Here is a 20,183-nt window from a genome sequence, read left to right as displayed (position 1 = left end):
TCTTAATCTACTAACACTTTCAATATATTGTGTTAAACAAGTTGCCACTAAGTAAAAATTAAATCCCAAATAAAAACAAACAGCAACAAAAAGAATTCCTACTAGGTGTGATAAATTAGATTATTGGTCAGCAAACATTCACTCCCCCATCTCACATATGCATAAGACTATCCCAACCCATTAAAGTCCGGCTTGGTCATCGGACATTATCTGGCCAATAGAATGTGGACAGAAAGGTACCGTGCCAACTCTGAGCCTAGGCTTTAAAATAAAATACATACTTCTAACCCCTGGAGTAATGAGTACATGCCTACTGAGCCTTCATTCTGCACCCTTGAAGGAGACACATGGGACAGATCAGAATTGACCTGCAACAGAGTTGCCTCAGTTGACCTATACACATGCCAAGGAGAGAAATAACAGCTTTTTGTTATATGCCACTGAGATTTTGTTGGTAATGGAGCAAGGCTGACTATTATAATAATTACTAAGTAGGTCTCAATAAAGCCCAAGTGAAGAACTCCAGTGACTATTCTTTGCTTTCAACAAAATTGAAGAGTGAATCAGAATTGTAGGAAAATAGGTTATTAAAAGTAATTTCATCAGTGAGTGACTTTTTGGCATATGATATAGAAGTGGTTAAACAAATTGAGCACCATTGCTATAACAATTGCTACCTATTTATATAAACAAAGTTTCTCAAGGCTTACCTCAGGAAACATAAAATAGATGAGAATTTATGTAGGCCCTGTCTCATTCAAGCCACAAGCAGTATTTATCCATGGATAGACAAAAAGAACCCAACCTCATTCATATCATTAAGAGTTTTTTTTTTTCCAAATGATTAAAAATTTAATGGTTATTTATAGAAATGTGTAACATGGTTAAGTTGTTTGACCAATTATGTACTACTAATAATTTTAATAATATCTCTACCCAAGAGGCAATTAACACTTGGAGCCTTATGTTCACAGGTAATTACAAAATTAAACTTTAAATTACATGCACATTTTTATTATAGTAAATAATGGTGATTAGTATAGAGTTTCAAAAATAAACATATATTTAAAAAATGCTCTGGGGGAGGGGGTTTTAGAAGAACTAGAAATCCAAAGAAAAAAAGAATGAAGTACAATTTTCAATTGTTAAGTAAGCTTTGATTCACATATTTTTAAAAATGGATGGTAGTGGGTATCAAATAATTATGAGATTGGGATACCATTGGATAAGGTGTGATTTAAGTTTTATTTTATTTTTTTATTCCTTATAAGGACAAACAATTTAAACCACATCCAGGGCCTTAACTTACAGACACAAAACAAAGTAGGCATTTAAAGCATTAAGGTTTTGGTGGTTTTTTTTGTTGTTTTTTGGAGCTGGGAGTGGCTTTATTTTTGTTTCTTTTGTATTTGCATGTAGTTTGCTGAATTCTTTTTTTAAATTTAATTTAATTTTAATTTTCCCATCACCATTTATCCCCTTTATGAGCTCTTCTACCTCCAGCCCTCTCCCCCAATCACCATACTGCTGTCCATGTCCAGTTCTCTCTCCCTTTTTTATTCTTTTATGCTTAGTCCCTCCACATCTGCACCACCTCCCCGCCCCCACACCAGAGCTGTCTGCCTAATCTTTATGAGTCTGTCTCTATTTTGCTTGGTAGTTCAGTTTGTTCATTAAATTCCACATATGAGTGAAATCATATGGCACTTGTCTTTCTCTGACTGGCTTATTTCACTTAGCATAATGTTCTCCAAATCCATTTTCTTTCTTTTTTATGACAACATAGTATTCTATTGTGTAAATGTACTACAGTTTTGTATCCACTCATCTACTGATGGATACTTGGGCTGCTTCCAAATCTTGGCTATTGTAAATAATGCAACAATGAACATAGAGGTGCATATATTCTTTCAAAATAGTGTTTCAGGCACCGTCAGAATAGATATCATCAACAAATAAACAAACAAGTGTTGGCGAGAATGTGGAGGAAGCATAACATTGTGCACTGTTGGTAGGGATGCAGATTGGTGCAGCCACTGTGCAAAGCAGTATGGAGTTACCTCAGAAAATTAAAAATGGAACTGCCTTATGACCCAGCAATCCCACTTCTGAGAATTTATCTGAAGGAATCAAAACACTAATTTGAAAGAACATATAATGAACAACATAAACTGGTGAACAAAAATAGAACCGGAGACATAGAAGCATTGAACAGACTGTCCAACCTATGAGGGAAGGCAGGGAGTGAGGGGGTAAGAGATCAACCAAAGGACTTGTATGCATGCATATGAGCATAACCAATGGACACAGATAGTAGGGTGGTGAGGGCATGCACTGGGGGGTGGGAGGATCTGATATATATCATGGTGATTATAGATAATAGTAGTATATTATATATTTAAAAGTTCCAAAGTGAGTAGATTTGAAATGCTCTCACCACAAAAAGAAATGGTAATTATATGATGTGATGGAAGTATTAGCTAATCATTTTGCATATATAAATGTGTCAAATCAACACATTATATGCCTTACACTTACACAATGTTATATGTCAATTTTCAATAAAGCTGGTAACAAAGAGACAACTTTAGAAAAGCAAAATGATTTTTTATTCTATTATGGACTTAAAAAAACAAAAATATTTTAAAATAGTTTATTTCCTTTCTATCTTATCTTTCATATTTTCCATTGCTGAGTTTGTTTTATAATATTTGTAATCCATGAGTACAGTAGTAAATATATACAAATATTAAATAAGTAAATCGGGGTGCTTACTCAAACATTTTTAATTGACAAAATGCAGGGACAAAACATTAGAAGGCACTTCTCTATAAAACTTTAAGTTAGAATACTATGATGAAATTGTCAGCATGAAATATGTAAATAACCACATTTGGCTCAATATTTAGAATATGCACCAAGAACAACTTTGAAAAAGTTGATTATTACCTCCCCCCAAATTTGCCAAAACTAGGTGATTTTATCGATGTTATTTTAGTCTCTGAAATTATAGAATTCTTTTACAATTTAAAATATACCAGAGAATAAAGATGGAAATCTTCCCAGTTTATTTTAACCTTATACCAAAATCTGATAAAATTATCACAATGAAAAAACACTACACCTAAATTTTACTTATGATTGCAGAGGATAAACTACTCCTACATAAAATAACACCCCTCAGGATAAATCTAAGAAGGCAGCAGAGTAGATGGAAGCTATACTCACCTCCTCCCAGGACCAAACTGGAATTACAACTAAATTATAGAAAATCATCCTGAATAACCAATTGAAAACTAGGTGAAGAGCAGTCTTAGAAATAAGGATTTAGAGAAGAAGCCACGTTGAAACTGGTAGGAAGGAAACTGGAGTGTCTTGGTGTTGGGGGTCAATTCCCACACTTTCCTGTGAACCTGACTGGTGCTTCCTCATCATGGGAAATTGGCTAGATTTAGAACCAACTTCTGGGATTCTGGCAGACCCACCCTCCAGCTCTAGAGACCCTGCCCACCAGATTCCTAGTGTCTCTGCCCTGCTGAGGTCAAGGCAAAAATCCAGAACAAACAGAATTTTGTGGTGCTGGGTCAGGAGCCATGCCCCTACCTTTCACTAATCCTGCATAGCACTTGTCCCTCATGAGATATCCATTAGCTCTGTCCTCCTGACTCCAAGCAGGCCCACCCTGCTGAGCTTCATCTTCTCCTGGCAGAATCTGGGACAAACTGAACTGTGTGGCTCTATGGCAGAGGCCATTTTTTCCTTGCATGCCCAACTGTAGTAGAGCCCTCCCTCCACAAGGCCAAATCTTGGTCTGTTTGGGCCTGATAAACTCTGCTTGCTTCACCCTGATGACTCCTTGAGACCCTGCCCCAACACAAAGGTGTGTGGATACCCAGCGGGTGGCAGCTAGACTTGGTATATCGAGAGATATTTGATGAGTGGCCTTATACCCAATACCTGCATTGAGTTTGAATCTGTATCCATCTGGTGAACACCACTCAGCCCTACCTAGTGACTCACTGTCAACCTACCTCAGTGGTCAGCAAACTGCAGCTCATGAGCCATATGCGGCTCTTTATCCCCTTGAGTGTGGCTCTTCCACAAAATACCATGTGTGGGTGCGCATGTACAGTGCAATTGAAACTTCGTGGATCATGTGCAGAAGTCGGTTTTCGGAAAGGAGGTAGACAAAACAAGTATACAAGACGAGTGTGGATGGGAGAGTTGGAAGGGGTTGACCTCAGCGAATGTACCTCAATCAGATTGAGGACGTTTTTAGCAAAGGCCAGCTTAGGAGTACCCTAATTAAGTTAATAACAATGTACCTACCTATATAGTTTAAGTTTAAAAAATGTGGCTCTCAAAAGAAATTTCAATCGTTGCACTGTTGATATTTGACTCTGTTGACTAATGAGTTTGCTGACCACTGACCTACCTCCTACAACTCTAGTACCACCAGAGGCTCTTTCAGTGACTGAGCCTAATAGGCAACCAGCAGTGAAGGCAGGTGGAGGAAAATCTTGGGGTGTCTTGGGACTTTTGATGACTTGTTCCTGGGCCTGGTGCTGGTAAAGGCTGGCCTTGGTGCACAGCTTGGTTCTTCCCAAATGCACCTAGGCCTTGCAGAGGCAGCCACAAAATGTGGATTGCTTGAGGTTCAAAAGAGGTTGCCTAGAGCCAGTCACAGATAGTGCACCAGAGTCCTTTCAAGAGGCCCAGAAACAACACATTCAGTGGCCAGCTTCAGACAACATCAGAGCAAGATTCAATAACCTTCACAAGCGGCATATTCAAAGGGAAATCTTGGTAGGCACCAAATCCTCTGAGGTGAATTCCACTGTGTGTAGTCAGCATCTGCATAGCAGCTCACATACTGTGGTCAGGGTTGAGGCTTACAGTCAGCTAGTCTGAGGGTTGATCCCATGCATGAATGGTCCAATAGCAATCAAGACTAAATTACAAACCCACATAAGAAACATTTCTGGAACAAGGAATGACTGCAACACTGGACCTCACTAGACACCTACTCCATAAGGACACCCTGCCAAGACTGGGAGTTATAGCAGATCTATCTAATGCATGGAAACAAAAACAAAAAGGCAGCCAAAATGGGGAGAGAAAGAAACATGCTCCAAATGAAAAAACAGGAAAAATATTCAGAAAAATAGTTCAATGTAATGAGGCAAGCAATTTATCAGATACTAGAGGCCCAGTGCACAAAAATTTGTGCACTCAGGGGGCCCCTCAGCCTGACCTGTGCCCTCTCGCAGTCTGGGACCACTCGGGAGATGTCCACCTGCTGGCTTAGGCTCGCTCCCTGGGGGGTTGGGCCTAAGCTGGCAGTCAGACATCCCTCTGGCAGCCTGGGAGCCATCGGGGATTGTCCACTTGCCAGTCGAGAGCAGGCCTAAGCTGCAGTTGGACATCCTTAGCTCTGCTGAGGAGGCAGGAGTGGCTTCCACCACCACCGCTGTACTGGCAGCCATCAGCCTGACTTGTGGCTGAGCAGAACTCCCCCTGTGGGAGCGTACTGACCACCAGAGGGCATCTCCTGCATTGAGCATCTGCCCCCTGGTGGTCAGTGTGTGTCATAGTGACCAGTTACTCCCAGTTGTTCTGCTGTTAGAGTCAATTTGCATATTACCCTTTTACTATATAGGATAGAGGCCTGGTGCATGGGTAGGGTCCAGCTGGTTTGCCGTGAAGGGTGTCCTGGATCAGGGTAGGGGTCCCCGCTGGGGTACTTGGCCAGTCTGGGTGAGTGGCTGATGGCTGTTGGCAGGCTGGCCATAGCCCCTTCAGGGTGGGGGTCCCTGCTGGGGTGCCTGGCCAGCCTGGGTGAGGGGCTGATGGCTGTTTGCAGGCTGGCAACAGCCCCTTCAGGGTGGTAGTCTCCACTGGGGTGCCTGGCTAGCCTGGGTGAGGGGCTGAGGGCCATTTTCAGGCTGGCCACACCCCCTTCAGGGTGGGGGGTCCTGCTGGGGTGCCTGGCCAGTCTGGGTGAGGGGCTGATGGCTATTTGCTGGCTGGCCACAGCCCACAGCCACCCAAGCTCCCAGTGGAGGCAGGCTGGAAGCAGGTATTTGGGATTTGTTTATCTTCTATAATTGAAAATTTGTTGCCTTCAGCAGAGGCCCCAGCTGGCCAGGGCAGGCAGGAAGCTTGGCTTCTTCCATCACTGGGGCAACCAAGCCTCCTGCTTGCTCCAGCTCCCTGGCTTCCGTCCGCCATCTTGGTTGGGTTAATTTGCATATAGTCATTCTGATTGGCTTGTGGGCATGGCTTGCAGGCGTGGCTTGTGAGTGTAGCAGAGGTATGGTCAATGTGCATGTTTCTCTTTTATTAGATAAGATAGAATTCAAAGTAATGCTAATAAAGATGCTCAACAGCATGAGAAAGGATATAGAAACCACAAAAAAGGACCAATCAAAAATCAAGAATATCTAAAATGTAGAATACACTGAAAAGAATAAACAATAGGTTAGATGAAGCAGAGGATAAAATAAGTGATTTTAAAGACAAGGTAGAGAAAAACACCCAATCAAGAGTACCAAATCTATATATATACTAGTATTAGTATATAAAAGCCTAAGTGACTGTCCAACCATTCAACCTTTTGACCATTCGACTGGTAGCTCTGATGCACACTGACCATCAGGGCATCAGGCCAAAACCAGTACTCCAATATCCCCTGAGGGATCCCAGATTGTGAGAGGGTGCAGGCCAGGCCAAAGGACCCACGTAGTGCACGAATCCATGCACTAGGCCTCTAGAAATTAAATAAATATTAAAAAGTTAGGATAGTTTAAGGGAAATTTTGGACAACATGAAGTATACCAACAACCACATTATAGAGGTATCAGAAAAAGAAGAGAGAGAGAGCAAGGGATTGAGAGCTTATTTGAAGGAATAAAAACAGAAAACTTCCCAAACCTGATGAAGAAAAAAGAGACACAAGTCCAGGAAGCACAGAGGCCCAAACAAGATGAACTCAAAGAGGCCCACACCAAGACACATTATAATTAAAATGGTAAAGGCCCCCAGACCCCTTTCTGCCATCAGCCCCACAAATAATTGATATCATTATTGAATATAGATAATTCAGAAGATAACTACTTCATATAGGTTTTTCAAAGCATCATACTTGTTCTGCAGTTTGATCATTTGATCATATCTATCTATCAACTCTCTCTCTCTCTCTCTCTCTCTCTCTCTCTCTCTCTCTCATCTATCTATCTATTGTCTATTTATTTATCTAAACTAATGACAAACATGAGATTTTAAAAAGAAATTCTGGTACCATAATGGATTATAATAATTTACATCTATTTATTGAAAAAATACAGAGGTGCTAAGGTATGATACCTTTAAAATTTAGAATTAATTGAGAGATTGATTTACTAGTTACTAATTTGTGTTATTCCTCCTGCCAGCTTTACCGAAGTAAAATTGTAGAGTACTTAAAAATGTGCAATATAATGATTTAATATATGTATATATTGTGGAAGGATTCCCCCATCAAGTTAATTAACACATTGTCACCTCACATATTTACCTTTTTGTGTGAGGGCACTATTTCTTAAGCAATGTGTATAAAGTAATTAATAAATCCTGTATAATGATGTTTTAACTCATTATTCAAAAATGATGTACAGAAAATGCTGTTCCAACTAGCCAATCTGAAATAAAGAAAGCCAATTATCATATAGAAAACAACACATGAAAGAAGAGGAAATTGACAAAGTGATAGAGAGTGAGTGACAGAAAATGCACGACAGGAACATGCACAAAAAGAGCACCAGAGACAGAATGAAAGGAAGAGGAACAGGTGTGTGCCAACCAGACGAATCACCGTGCTGTGCAGGCATGGCCAAGAGAGGTGTGTCTGACAGTAGAGGGAGGGACAGGTCTAACTATGATTTATTCTGTGAAATATATGAGGAAAAAACCTCATACAAACTCTAAAGAGCAAATTTGAAAAAAGATAGGTCCTAATCTGGGGTAAATGGAAGCATGAAGATAATTCTTTACTTTTTCCTTTCATTGATATTAAAGTTATTCCTTCTTTAGATATTTACTATGTATCAATCATTGACCATCACTGGTCTGATGATGCTGATAATATCACTTTACCCTACGGAGTGTTGACATGTTTGAAGAAAAAGAATGCCAACCAAGTTATCTTTATTTAATTCAGTTAGTTCCAACCCATTCCATAAATGCGTATGGAGTCTAAGAAGTGCCAGGGTCCTTGGATTAGTTTCTGTGGATGCATAGAGCAGATCTCCCTGTTCATGTGATGATCACATACAAGAACCACAGTACTGTAAGATAGGAACTATAATGGAGATACCTAATCAATGGTATGATGACTCAGATGAGGGAAGTGAGAATGTTTTCCAAAAAGCCATTCTTGAATTGAGTGGTAAAATAATAAAAGGTCACATGTCACATATGGGAAATGGAAAAATTGGGAAAACAAAAAAAGTGGATGATCATAGCACACCCAGGGAATGTTCTGGTGTGGGAGAAATGAAAAACAAGCAATGTGGAGCTAGTCTCACTATGTCTGGAGTTGTTACCCAGGTGATTCCTACAGAAACTAAAGGGACCCTGAAGCCACTTAGATAGAAACAATGGAGACAGAGCATAATGCTTCCTTCTGAGAATTCTGGCTTCTTTTATCTTGTGGGAGGAGTGGCAAGAGAAAAAGCAAGGCTCTGCCATTCTCTACCCCAAACCTTCTAGGGCTTTTCTTTGCCTTCAGAACATAGTCAGCCTTCTGAATATGACATACAAGTCGCTTCAAAATATGATATTAGTGTAGTATCTACTTATTATTTTTCAGATTTATTATGAAAACTTCAGATTTCTGAAGTGATTGAAATTTGGAATGGCCAGGACAAAACCCACAGTCCATCTCTCTGGAGGGAAGAAGGGAATGGTTGAGTGCTCACAACTCACAACTCTCAACTCACTGAGACAGGATGAGAGCCCTTTGCTGGGATAGGTCTTTTGGAACACTGTGGTTGATGGTGACATTGAGAAAAGGTCAATTTGTATTAATTTGTGTGTTAGCTTGCAGGCCAAGAAACATTAAAGCCTTTGCAAGAAATAGGTCAAGAAAGAAAATAACTTAATAGAGAGCTGAAGAGAGAAGTGGTTACGTTAGCTCTGGCAGAAAGTTAAATGTGGTCGGAGGAGCAGTTAATAGGTGGCACTGTGACCGCAGAAGAGATGACAGCCCTTGATGAGGACATGGAAGTTAGAACAGCTGCTTCGTACTCAAGGGGGACAATCAGACACCTGCACTGAACTACAGATAAAATGTCCTTTGGGCATGAGTAATATGTAACATGAGTGTGTCTGTGTCTGTCTGTGTGCATGTGTTTGTGTATGTGGCATATGAAAGATTTCATTTCATTTTATAACAATAAGCAAAATACCCAAGATGCATTCTAACATCAATGACTTTTAATATGTCAACTTTAGGACCGCTGCATCATCATCAATAGCAACTCACAGGTGAGCTCATCCTTATCCCCTTAATCCCTGTTCCTTATGGGCTACCCCCTTTTCATCTCAGCAAATGGCTCTCCACAATCTACAGGGAAACTTAGACCAGAAACCCAGGAGAGTTATTCTAGGTCTCTCTTTTACACCTCCAAATTATTGTTAACTTTTCTATATATCTTTATCTACTACTTTTTATTAAAAAAATTTGATATGTCTTCTCCATTAAAGTATAAGCTCACTAGGAAAAAGCCTAATTTCCATTTTTATGTATCCAATGATTCGTGCATTATTTTAAACATAAAATATTGTTTTGTGAGCTTAAGTAATATTTATATACACTTAAATAGTTTATGATGTTCCAAATAATCTAAGTATTCAAGTATTCACATTATGTTTTTAATAAAGGCCAAGGGTTAAAATGTTAAAACTCAGAGATCAACAGAACTGACTGTGTATATAATGGCTTGTTCCCTAATGGCTGTGCGGAGTAAAGTTCTGTCAGACTCCTTTTGGTGCTATAACAAGCCTTCCCCTGCTGAGCGGCAGGCCAGTGTCCACGTTCCCTGGCAGGTAGCACCTCACAATGCCATTCTAGCTGCTGATGGTGCCCCCTCACATTGGGGTGTGTTCAGACCACCCATGTCCTTAACCACATTCATGCCAATAATTTCGCAGCAGTGTATATAAGAGGGTGAAAATTCGTGAATAACTTCTTAGATTTGCATGCAAAGAGAATTGTTTCTAGATTTATACACCAAGTTCATTGAGTTACATATAAGTAATCCTTAGGCTCAAGAATCTTCTATTCTAAAAATAGATGAGATGACACACCTAGAGCGAGATAAGAATGTAGACAAAGTGAGTACTTCTGACTTCATTCCAATGGAAACATTCCAAACTAAATTAAGAAACTCTTAACTCTATTCTCTAAGCTTTCATTTTTTGTTGTTGTTGCTGTTTGTTTATTTATCTGTTTTCAATGAAGGAAATAAAATCATTTATTTTTCCTTTTGATTAACTCCATTTTTCTTCCATTATTTTCTTTCTTCCATTGTTGTCATGGCAGGAGGAGGTTAAGGGTTATTTCTCAGAACAAATGATGGCGTGGTAATTTTCCATCTATTTTTGACTCTTTAAACTTTTGTTATCACTTGGAACCATCCTTTATTTAAAATTTCTTGTCTTTGTTCCATTGTTCATATTTCCCCTTTGAAACCAACTTATTTTGAGGACACAAAAGCACTAAATTTCATTCTGGAATCACTTTACTGTATTTAGTTTGAGTTGTTGAATATTCACTTGAAGTTTCTTAAGCCCAACTTCATGTGTTTAGTGTAGTTTATATACAGGATTCCTGAAACATGAAAGCAGCATTGCTCTCTCCCAGTGTAAAGTTTTGATGCTGTTTCTGTAGGGTGAACTGCACATGACTACTTTTGAAAGGTAAATGTTCAACAGGGTATTTGTTTGTTTGTTCATGATTGATTAACTTCTAATTAATCATTTAGACTAGAACCAGCTGCTTAGGACTATGAAAAAAATGATGTTTTCATTATTTTCTAATGCGTTCAATGTGGTTATTTCTCTTTTGATGAAGTTAAGTGTTTTCTAAATAGAATTTATAACATGTATTTACTATTTTATTTTCCCTGACTGCTTGGTTAGCTCAGTAGCAGCATACATGGAGACCCATTGAATAACCACGTATGGTGCTCTGAGTAGCAATGTGCAGAGACCCACAGGCGGCCTTCTCAGAAAGAGAGAAAATCATTTGGTTTCTACATTTGCTCAGCTTGCATTTCATTTATTTTGTAAAGAACCAACAATGACACATAAACTTCAGTTCTAATTTAATTTATGCTGCTGGTTGTTTAAAATGACACCGTTTCTGTTCTGTTAACCAGACGCTGTTCCAAAGGCTGGTCAGGTCCTTGTGAATTAGCCTCGAGTCATGTATGCCCAATGTCTGATGGTCAAGGCTGTGCATCCCTTGACAATGTGTGACATTGGGCCAGTTACCTAACCTCTCTAATCCTGTTTCCTCATCTGAAACACAGAGCTAGTCATAGTATCCACCTCTAGGAACTGTTGTGAAGACCAACTGAGATCCCCACTGTGAAGCTCTTAGCACACTAACCAACGCACTGAGTACATGTTAACTTTATCATGACGAGAAAATCAAGTCCTCTGCTGCTTCTCTATGGAAGGAATAGTCCAGGGGTCCTCAAACTATGGCCTGTGGGCCACATGCAAATACAAATACTGTATTTGTTCCCGTTTTGTTTTTTTACTTCAAAATAAGATATGTGCAGTGTGCATAGAAATTTGTTCATAGTTTTTTTTTAAACTATAGTCCGGCCCTCCAATGGTCTGAGGGACAGTGAACTGGCCCCCTGTTTAAAAAGTTTGAGGACCCCTGGAATAGATGGTTGAGAACCTTGTGTTAGGAACTGGTGTTACTATCAAAACCATATTGTCAGCCTGTTACAAAAAGACAAAGTCTGTAAGATTTCACTTGCACAAGGTATCTAAAGTAGTCAATTTCATAGATGCATAAAGTAGAATGGAGGTTGCCAGGGGCTGGGGAGGGGGAATGAGAACAGAGTTTCAATGGAAACAGAGCTTCAGATTTGCAAGATGAAAAAGTTCTGGAGATCATTTGCACAAAAAATGTGAATATATTTAACACCACTGAACTGTACACTTTAAAAAAATGGTTAAGATGGTAAACTTTGTGTTGTGTTTTGTTTTTTTTTTACCATAGTAAAAATAGAATATTAAAAAAAACATACTGTTTGTAAGCTCCATCAGTCATTGCTTAGCTATTATATCTGTGAAGTAGAACCCACAGTCTGCGGTAAACCTTGCTCTTATGTTATAGTCATTTATTTCTACATTGAAATGTGGAAGACATTTCAGATCACCCTTCTATTTAGAGTCAATGTTCCCCAAAATGTCACTTAAATAATTGATTTTGAGCACCCAAGAGAGGACCCCAAGAGAGATATCAAAGCAGCAGTTGTTTTTAATATAAACATGGCCTTTACATAGCAGGCTTCGAATAGGGCCAGGAGGACACAAGAAAACATAATTCAGAGGTTTTCCAGATCAACACATATAATAGCTCTGCCTTCAGCTGAATAAGGGTAGACTCAATTTTCTTTTTTTTTTTCTTTTTTTTTTAAATTAAATCTTTATTGTTCAGATTATTACATTTGTTCCTTTTTTTCCCCCCCATAACTCCCCTCCTCCCAGTTCCCGCCCCACCCTCCGCCCTCACTCCCCACCCACTGTCCTCATCCATAGGTGCACGATTTTTGTCCAGTCTCTTCCCACATCTCCCACACCCCTTTCCCCCCCAAGAATAGTCAGTCCATTCCCTTTCTATGTCCCTGATTCTATTATAATCAACAGTTCATTCTGTTCATCAGATTATTTATTCACTTGATTCTTAGATTCACTTGTTGATAGATGCATATTTGTTGTTCATAATTTGTATCTTTACCTTTTTCTTCCTCTTCCTCTTCTTAAAGGATACCTTTCAGCATTTCATATAATACTGGTTTGGTGGTGATGAACTCCTTTAGCTTTTCCTTATCTGTGAAGCTCTTTATCTGACCTTCAATTCTGAATGATAGCTTTGCTGGATAAAGTAATCTTGGTTGTAGGTTCTTGGTATTCATCACTTTGAATATTTCTTGCCACTCCCTTCTGGCCTGCAAAGTTTCTGTTGAGAAATCAGCTGACAGTCATATGGGTATTCCCTTGTAGGTAACTGAGTTTCTTTCCCTTGCTGTTTTTAAGATTCTCTCTTTATCTTTTGCTCTTGGCATTTTAATTATGATGTGTCTTGGTGTGGTCCTCTTTGGATTCCTTTTGTTTGGGGTTCTCCGAGCTTCTTGGACCTGTAAGTCCATTTCTTTCACCAGGTGGGGGAAGTTTTCTGTCATTATTTCTTCAAATAGGTTTTCAATATCTTGGTCTCTCTCATCTTCTGGCACCCCTATAATTCTGATGTTGGTACGCTTGAAGCTGTCCCAGAGGCTCCTTACACTATCCTCGCATTTTTGGATTCTTTTTTCATTTTGCTTTTCCGGTTGGATGTTTTTTGCTTCCTCGCATTTCAAATCATTGACTTGATTCTTGCGCTCCTCTGGTCTGCTGTCGGGCGTCTGTGTAATATTCGTTATTTCAGTCTGTGTGTGCTTAATTTCTAGTTGGTTCCCCAATATAAGATCGAGGGTCTTATTAGTTTTCGTGTAGATCTCATTAAGTTTATCGGCAGCTTCTAAACAGTTCTTGAGAGACCTTAAAAGTGTGGTTCTGAACTCTATTTCTTCCATTGACAATTTTTTCCTGTTTCTTTGTCTCCGCATTTTGTTATGCTTCCTTGGTGCACCCCCTAGTGGTCTTTGTTCACAGTCTTATAGATAAATCTTGATTGTTGTAGCTAATTCCAGGGAGGGTTTGACCTCCAGGCCAAGTGGCTATGAGAATCAGCTGGGTCAGCAGTGAGAGAACTTCTGTCCTCTAGGGAGGCGCCAATCTAGCCTTTGCCTGAGGCTATCCGGCAAATGCCTCTGTGCAGGGCTTGGGCGGGGCGGGGCGGGTCGCACAGGATCAACAGGGTGGGCCGGAGAGAGCAGTTATGGCGGCTCTCAGTCCTGTCCCAAGGGGCTCTGCCTCTCTGAGTCCCAGCACCCGCTGCAAAGCTGGGAGAGAAAGCTGCACTCGCTCTGACTGAAGCCAGACAGTCCCGCTTCTCCCGTTTGAGTCTGGGTCCCCAAAGACTCGCCCGGATCTGGTGCTCAGAGTCTGCGACTCCCTCCCGATTGAAAACAACAACCGCGCCCTCCGCCGCCAGCCCGCTCCGCGCACTCCGCACCTCAGAATTTGACTTCAGCACTGCGCCTCCTCTGAGTGTCCGTATGCATTTCTCTTTACTCCTAGTTGTAGGACTTCCACTCAGCCAGCGTTCCTGTGGTTCTGGGTGATGTCCCTTCCGTTTTTTGGTTTCACTTTTGAAGTAGTTGTTCAAAGCAGCAAACTCCGGCGTTAACCTATGCCGCCATCTTGGTTCTCCTCAGATTCAATTTTCTAATTGTAAATTCAAGGATGTGGAAAACCAATTCTTTAAGAAAATATGTCCTTAGAAAAAAGATGTCATACAAATCAATAGCATTAAGTCCAGGAGTTGCACTCTACCTATAGGTTCTATGGCGAGAAGCCTCGTGATACTCTAGAACAGTGCAGTGGCTAAGAAGGAGGTAAATTTTAGTCTATGGCCTACCATTCACTAGTAACCACTTTCAAAAAATTTTCTTTTAGGGATTTTTGCAATTACAAAGTCACAAAAATATCATAGAAATGGGGCCAAACGATCTCTCAAAGTGTCCCGGAGGTAATAATACTAGGCCCTGCCTCTCTTTCTGAGGATTTATCTGGTCTTCAGCCTCAAAATCTAGTTTCTTTATCATGCAGTTCTTTTAAATTTAAGGATCAAACCCTGGGAAATGACCATGTCTAGATATTTCCATCTTTTTTTTTTTAAAGATTTCAGAGAGGAAGGGAGAGACATAAAAACATTAATGATGAGAGAGAAGCATTAATCAGCTGCCTCCTGTACACCCCACCCTGGGGATTGAGCCCACAACCTGGGCATGTGCCCTGAGTGAGAATAGAACCATGACTTCCTGGTTCATAGGTTGATGTTCAACTACTGAGTTACACTGGCTGGGCTAGAAATTACTATCTTCTATGATCTTTCCTAAATTGGTCATTCAGCTTCTTTGAGATCAACTTATTTTAATCAAATTTAGAAATGACAGATGTATAAATAAGACTTCCAATTTAATAACTTATCTGGAATCCAGATCTCCACTTCTGATAGCCAAATCAAAATATTAATGAGAAGATTTCCTATGTACATGGAATTAGAAATAAAGAGAGTGAGATAATTTTAAGATGACCTCATATGAACCAGGGAAAAAAAAGATCATCTTTGTCTCCTAGAGGCTTGTATCTCTGTAAGGGACTTGAATCTCCGCTTCAGTTGGCAATATTAGATTAACACTAACAAATTCCTAATCTATATTATAATATCCTGCATTAAACTCTAGTCAGACCATCTTCTCTGCTAACACTTTTGCCCAGATGGGACTTATTGATAGAGCTCCATTTTCATAGTTAAAATCACATTCTTTCCCTGCCTTCTTTAGATGACTCTGATAGAGACGTTTTGGGTTTGGAGCTTACCCAAGCTCTGTCGTCACATATTTACTGGAAATCTCTTGGCTTATTTCTGCTGATCCCATCCAGGCCAATTGGTCTACTTTCATTTTTATAGGGGAACAAGTCCTTCATAGTACTCCCTTGAAGATTTTAAGACCTTTATGAAGTTGCTAAGACATTCCTCTAGAGCAGCGGTTCTCAACCTGTGGGTCACGACCCCTTTGGCAGTCTAACGACCCTTTCACAGGGGTCGCCTAAGACCATCCTACATATTAGATATTTACATTATGATTCATAACAGTAGCAACATTACAGTTATGAAGTGGCAACTAAAATAATTTTATGGTTGAGTCACAACATGAGGAACTGTATTTAAAGGACCAGAAGGTTGAAAACCACTGCTCTAGAGCAAGAACAGCAAGGAAATTGGCACAGTCATGAAATAAAAGGAGTGTTTTGCTGCCTATGGCATTTCTGGCATTGATCATAGCGCCTGAAGCACAGTAGGCATTCAGTAAGCCTGATGTGTCTTTTGTGCTGCTACCATATTCATAGAGTTCACAAAAATCCCTGTTTCCCATTAACGCAACTTTGTGAGTTATCACTAGACCATGGGTGACAGAGGAAAGAGAGGCAGACCCCGGTATATGGTAGGTGCTCAAGAAATTTTCATTGAATAGAATTACTATAATTGTCATGGGTTCAGTAATGTCTCTGTTGAACAAAAGAGGAGTCAACAGGAAATGCCATGGCAAGGTGATGTCAACTGAAATCACTTGAGTTCTAATCCTAATTCTGTCACTTTACTAGGTATGCAATCAAAGATAAGTCATTTATTCACTCTGAGTTGTCTCCATTGCTGCATTTCTAAAATGAAGACAATAGTACCTGATCTCATAAGGTAGTTGAGAAGAAAATGCAAATGCAAAGCACTTGTGATGGTACTCAGTAGGATGCAGAAACTCAGTAATTATAAGTTAGTGTTTTTGTTTTCTAGGGATATATTCCTAGAAGTGGTATTACTGGGTCAAATGGCAGTTCCATTTTTAATTTTTTGAGGAAACACCATACTGTTTTCCACAGTGGCTGCACCAGTCTGCATTCCTACCAGCAGTGCACGAAGGTTCCTTGTTCTCTGCATCCTTGCCAGCACTTATCATTTGTTGATTTGTTGATGATAGCCATTCTGAAAAGTGTGAGGTGGTACCTCATTGTTGTTTTGATGTGCATCTATCGGATGATTAGTGACTTTGAGCATGTTTTCATATGTCTCTTGGCTTTCTGAATGTCCTCTTTTGAAAAGTGTCTATTTAGGTCCTTTGCCCATTTTTTTATTGGATTGTTTATCTTCCTTTTGTTAAGTTGTATGAGTTCCCTGTAGATTTGGAGGTTAAACCTTTATTGGATAACATTGGCAAATATGTTTTCCCACGCAGTGGGCTTTCTTGTTCTTTAATATATTTTATTGATTTTTTACAGAGAGGAAGGGAGAGAGATAGAGAGTCAGAAACATCGATGAGAGAGAAACACTGATCAGCTGCCTCCTGCATATCTCCTACTGGGGATATGCCCGCAACCCAGGTACATGCCCTTGACCGGAATCGAACCTGGGACCTTTCAGTCCGCAGGCCAACGCTCTATCCACTGAGCCAAACCGGTTTCGGCCTTTCTTGTTCTTTTGTTATGGTTTCTTTTGCTGTGCAAAAGCTTTTTATTTTGGTGTAGTCCCATTTGTTTATTTTATCTTTAATTTCCATTGCCCTACGAGCTGTTATCTATCAGTAAAGATATTTCTACGACAAATGTCTGCTATTTTGGTGTTTATGGCTTCTTCTAAGATTTTTATGGTTTCCCATCTTAAGTCCTTTATCCATTTTGAGTTTATTTTTGTGTATGGTGTAAGTTGGTGGTCTAGTTTCATTTTTTGCAAGTATCTGTCCAATTTTCCCAACACCATTTATTGAAGAGACTGTCTTGACTCCACTGTATGCTCTTGCCTCCTTTGTCAAATATTAATTGAGCATAATGACTTGTGTCAATTTCTGGGTTCTCTGTTCTGTTCCACTGGTCTATATGTTTGTTCTTGTGCCAGTACCAGGCAGTTTTGAGAACAGTGGCTTTGAGGTATAGCTTGATATCTGGTATTGGGATCCCACCTACTTTATTCTTCTTTCTGAAGATTGCTGCTGCTATTTGGGGTCTTTTTTAAATTCCAGATGAATTTTTGAGAGTTTGTTCTAGGTCTTTGAGGTATGCCGTTGATATTTTAATGCAGATAGCATTGAATTTATAGATTGTTTTGGGTAGTATGGACATTTTAATGATGTTGATTCTACCAATCCATGAACATGGTATATTATTCCATTTGTTCATGTCTTCTTCTATCTCTTTTCTCAGGGTCCTCAAATTTTCTCAGTACAGGTCCTTTAAATCCTTGGTTAAATTTATTCCTAGATATCTTAATTTTTTTTGGTGTTGCAATGGTAAATGGGATTGCTTTTTTCTTATCTCTTTCTGTGAGTTCATTATTGGTGCATAGAAAAGCCATAGACTTCTGGATGTTAATTTTGTATCTTGCTACATTGCCGAATTCATTTATTAACCCTAGTAGTTTTTTGATGGAGCCTTTGGGATTTTCAACGTACAGTATCATGTAATCTGCGAAAAAAGGACAGTTTGACTTCTTCTTTTCCAATTTGGATGCCTTTTATTTCTTCTTCTTGTCTGATCACTATGGCTAGTACTTCCAGCACTATGTCAAACAGGAGTGGTGAGAGTGGGCATCCCTGTCTTGTTCCTGTTCTTAGGGGAAATGGTTTTAGTTTTAGCCCATTGAGTATAATGTTGGCTGTGGGTTTGTCATATATGGCTTTTATTATGTTGAGGTATGATCCTTCTATTCCCACTTTGCTGAGAGTTTTTATCAAGAAAGGGTGTTGGATTTTGTCAAATGCTTTTTCTTCATCAATGGATATGATTATGTGGTTTTTATCTCTCAGTTCATTTATGTGGTGTATCACATTTATTGATTTGTGGATATTGTGCCATCCTTGCATCCCCGGAATAAATCCCACTTAGTCATGGTGTATGATCTTTAGTCATGGTGTATGATCTTTCTAATGTAATGCTGGATTCGCTAGAATTTTGTTGAGAATTTTGGCATCTACATTCATGAGGGATATTGGCCTACAGTTCTCTTTCTTTGTATTGTCTTTATCTGGCTTTGGGATTAGGGTAATGCTGGCTTCATAGAAAGAGCTTGGAAGTGCTCCTTTTTCTTGAATTTTTTGGAATAGTCTGAGGAAGATAGGATTTATTTCTTCTTTGAATGTTTGATAAAACTTCTCTGTGAAGCTGTCTGGTTCAGGGCTTTTGTTTGTTGGAAGTTTTTTGATCACTTCTTTAATTTCCTCCATAGATATCGGCCTATTCCGATTTTTTGATTCTTCCTGGTTGAGTTTTGGAAGGTCATATTTTTCTAGGAACATGTCTATTTCTTCTAGGTTGACCAGTTTGTTGGAATAGAGTTGCTCATAGTATTTTTTAAAGATTCTTCATATTTCTCTGGGGTCTGTTGTTATTTTGACTCTTTTGTTTCTGATTTTGTTTATTTGGGTCCTCTCTGTTTGCTTTTTGGTGAGCCTGGCTAGAGGTTCATCAATCTTGTTTATCCTTTCAAAGAACCAGCTCTTGGTTTCATTGATCTTTTGTATTGTTTTTGGTTTCTATGTCATTTATTTACACTCTGATCTTTATTATTTTCTTCCTTCTGCTCACTCTGGGCTTTTCATGTTGCTCTCTTTCTATTTCTTCAAGTTGCAGAGTTAGAGGGTTTATTACTAGTTTTTCTAGGTAGGCCTGTAATGCTATGAACTTCCCTCTCAGGACTGCTTTCACTGTGTCACAAAGATTTTGGATTGTTGTGTTTTCATTGTCGTTTGTTTCCAGAATGTTTTTAATTTCTTCTTTGATCTCTTTGATAACCCAAATCATTGTTTAATAGTATGCTATTCAGCCTCCAAGTGTTTGAATTTTTGTGATTGTTTTTATTGTAGTTGATTTTTAATTTTATGCCATTGTGATCTGAGAAGATGCTTGATATGATTTCAATCTTCTTGAATTTAGAGAGACTTTACCTGTGTCCCAATATGTGGTCTATCTTTGAAAATGTCCCATGTGTGCTTGAGAATAATGTATATTCTGTAGTTTTGAGGTTGAATATTCTAAAGATGTCGATTAAGTTCATCTGATCTAGTGAGATGTTTAGGATTGCTGCTTCTTTGCTAATTTTTTGTCTAGAGCAGTGGTTCTCAACCTTTCTAATGCCATGACCCTTTAATACAGTTCCTCATGTTTGGTGACCCCCAACCATAAAATTATTTTTGTTGCTTCTTCATAACTGTAATTTTGCTGCTGTTATGAATCATAATGTAAAT

This window comes from Myotis daubentonii, chromosome 3 (genome assembly GCF_963259705.1).
Source record: "Myotis daubentonii chromosome 3, mMyoDau2.1, whole genome shotgun sequence".
Lineage (NCBI taxonomy): Eukaryota > Metazoa > Chordata > Mammalia > Chiroptera > Vespertilionidae > Myotis > Myotis daubentonii.
The sequence above is the reverse complement of the archived record's forward strand: the minus strand, read 5'-3'. Positions refer to the sequence as shown.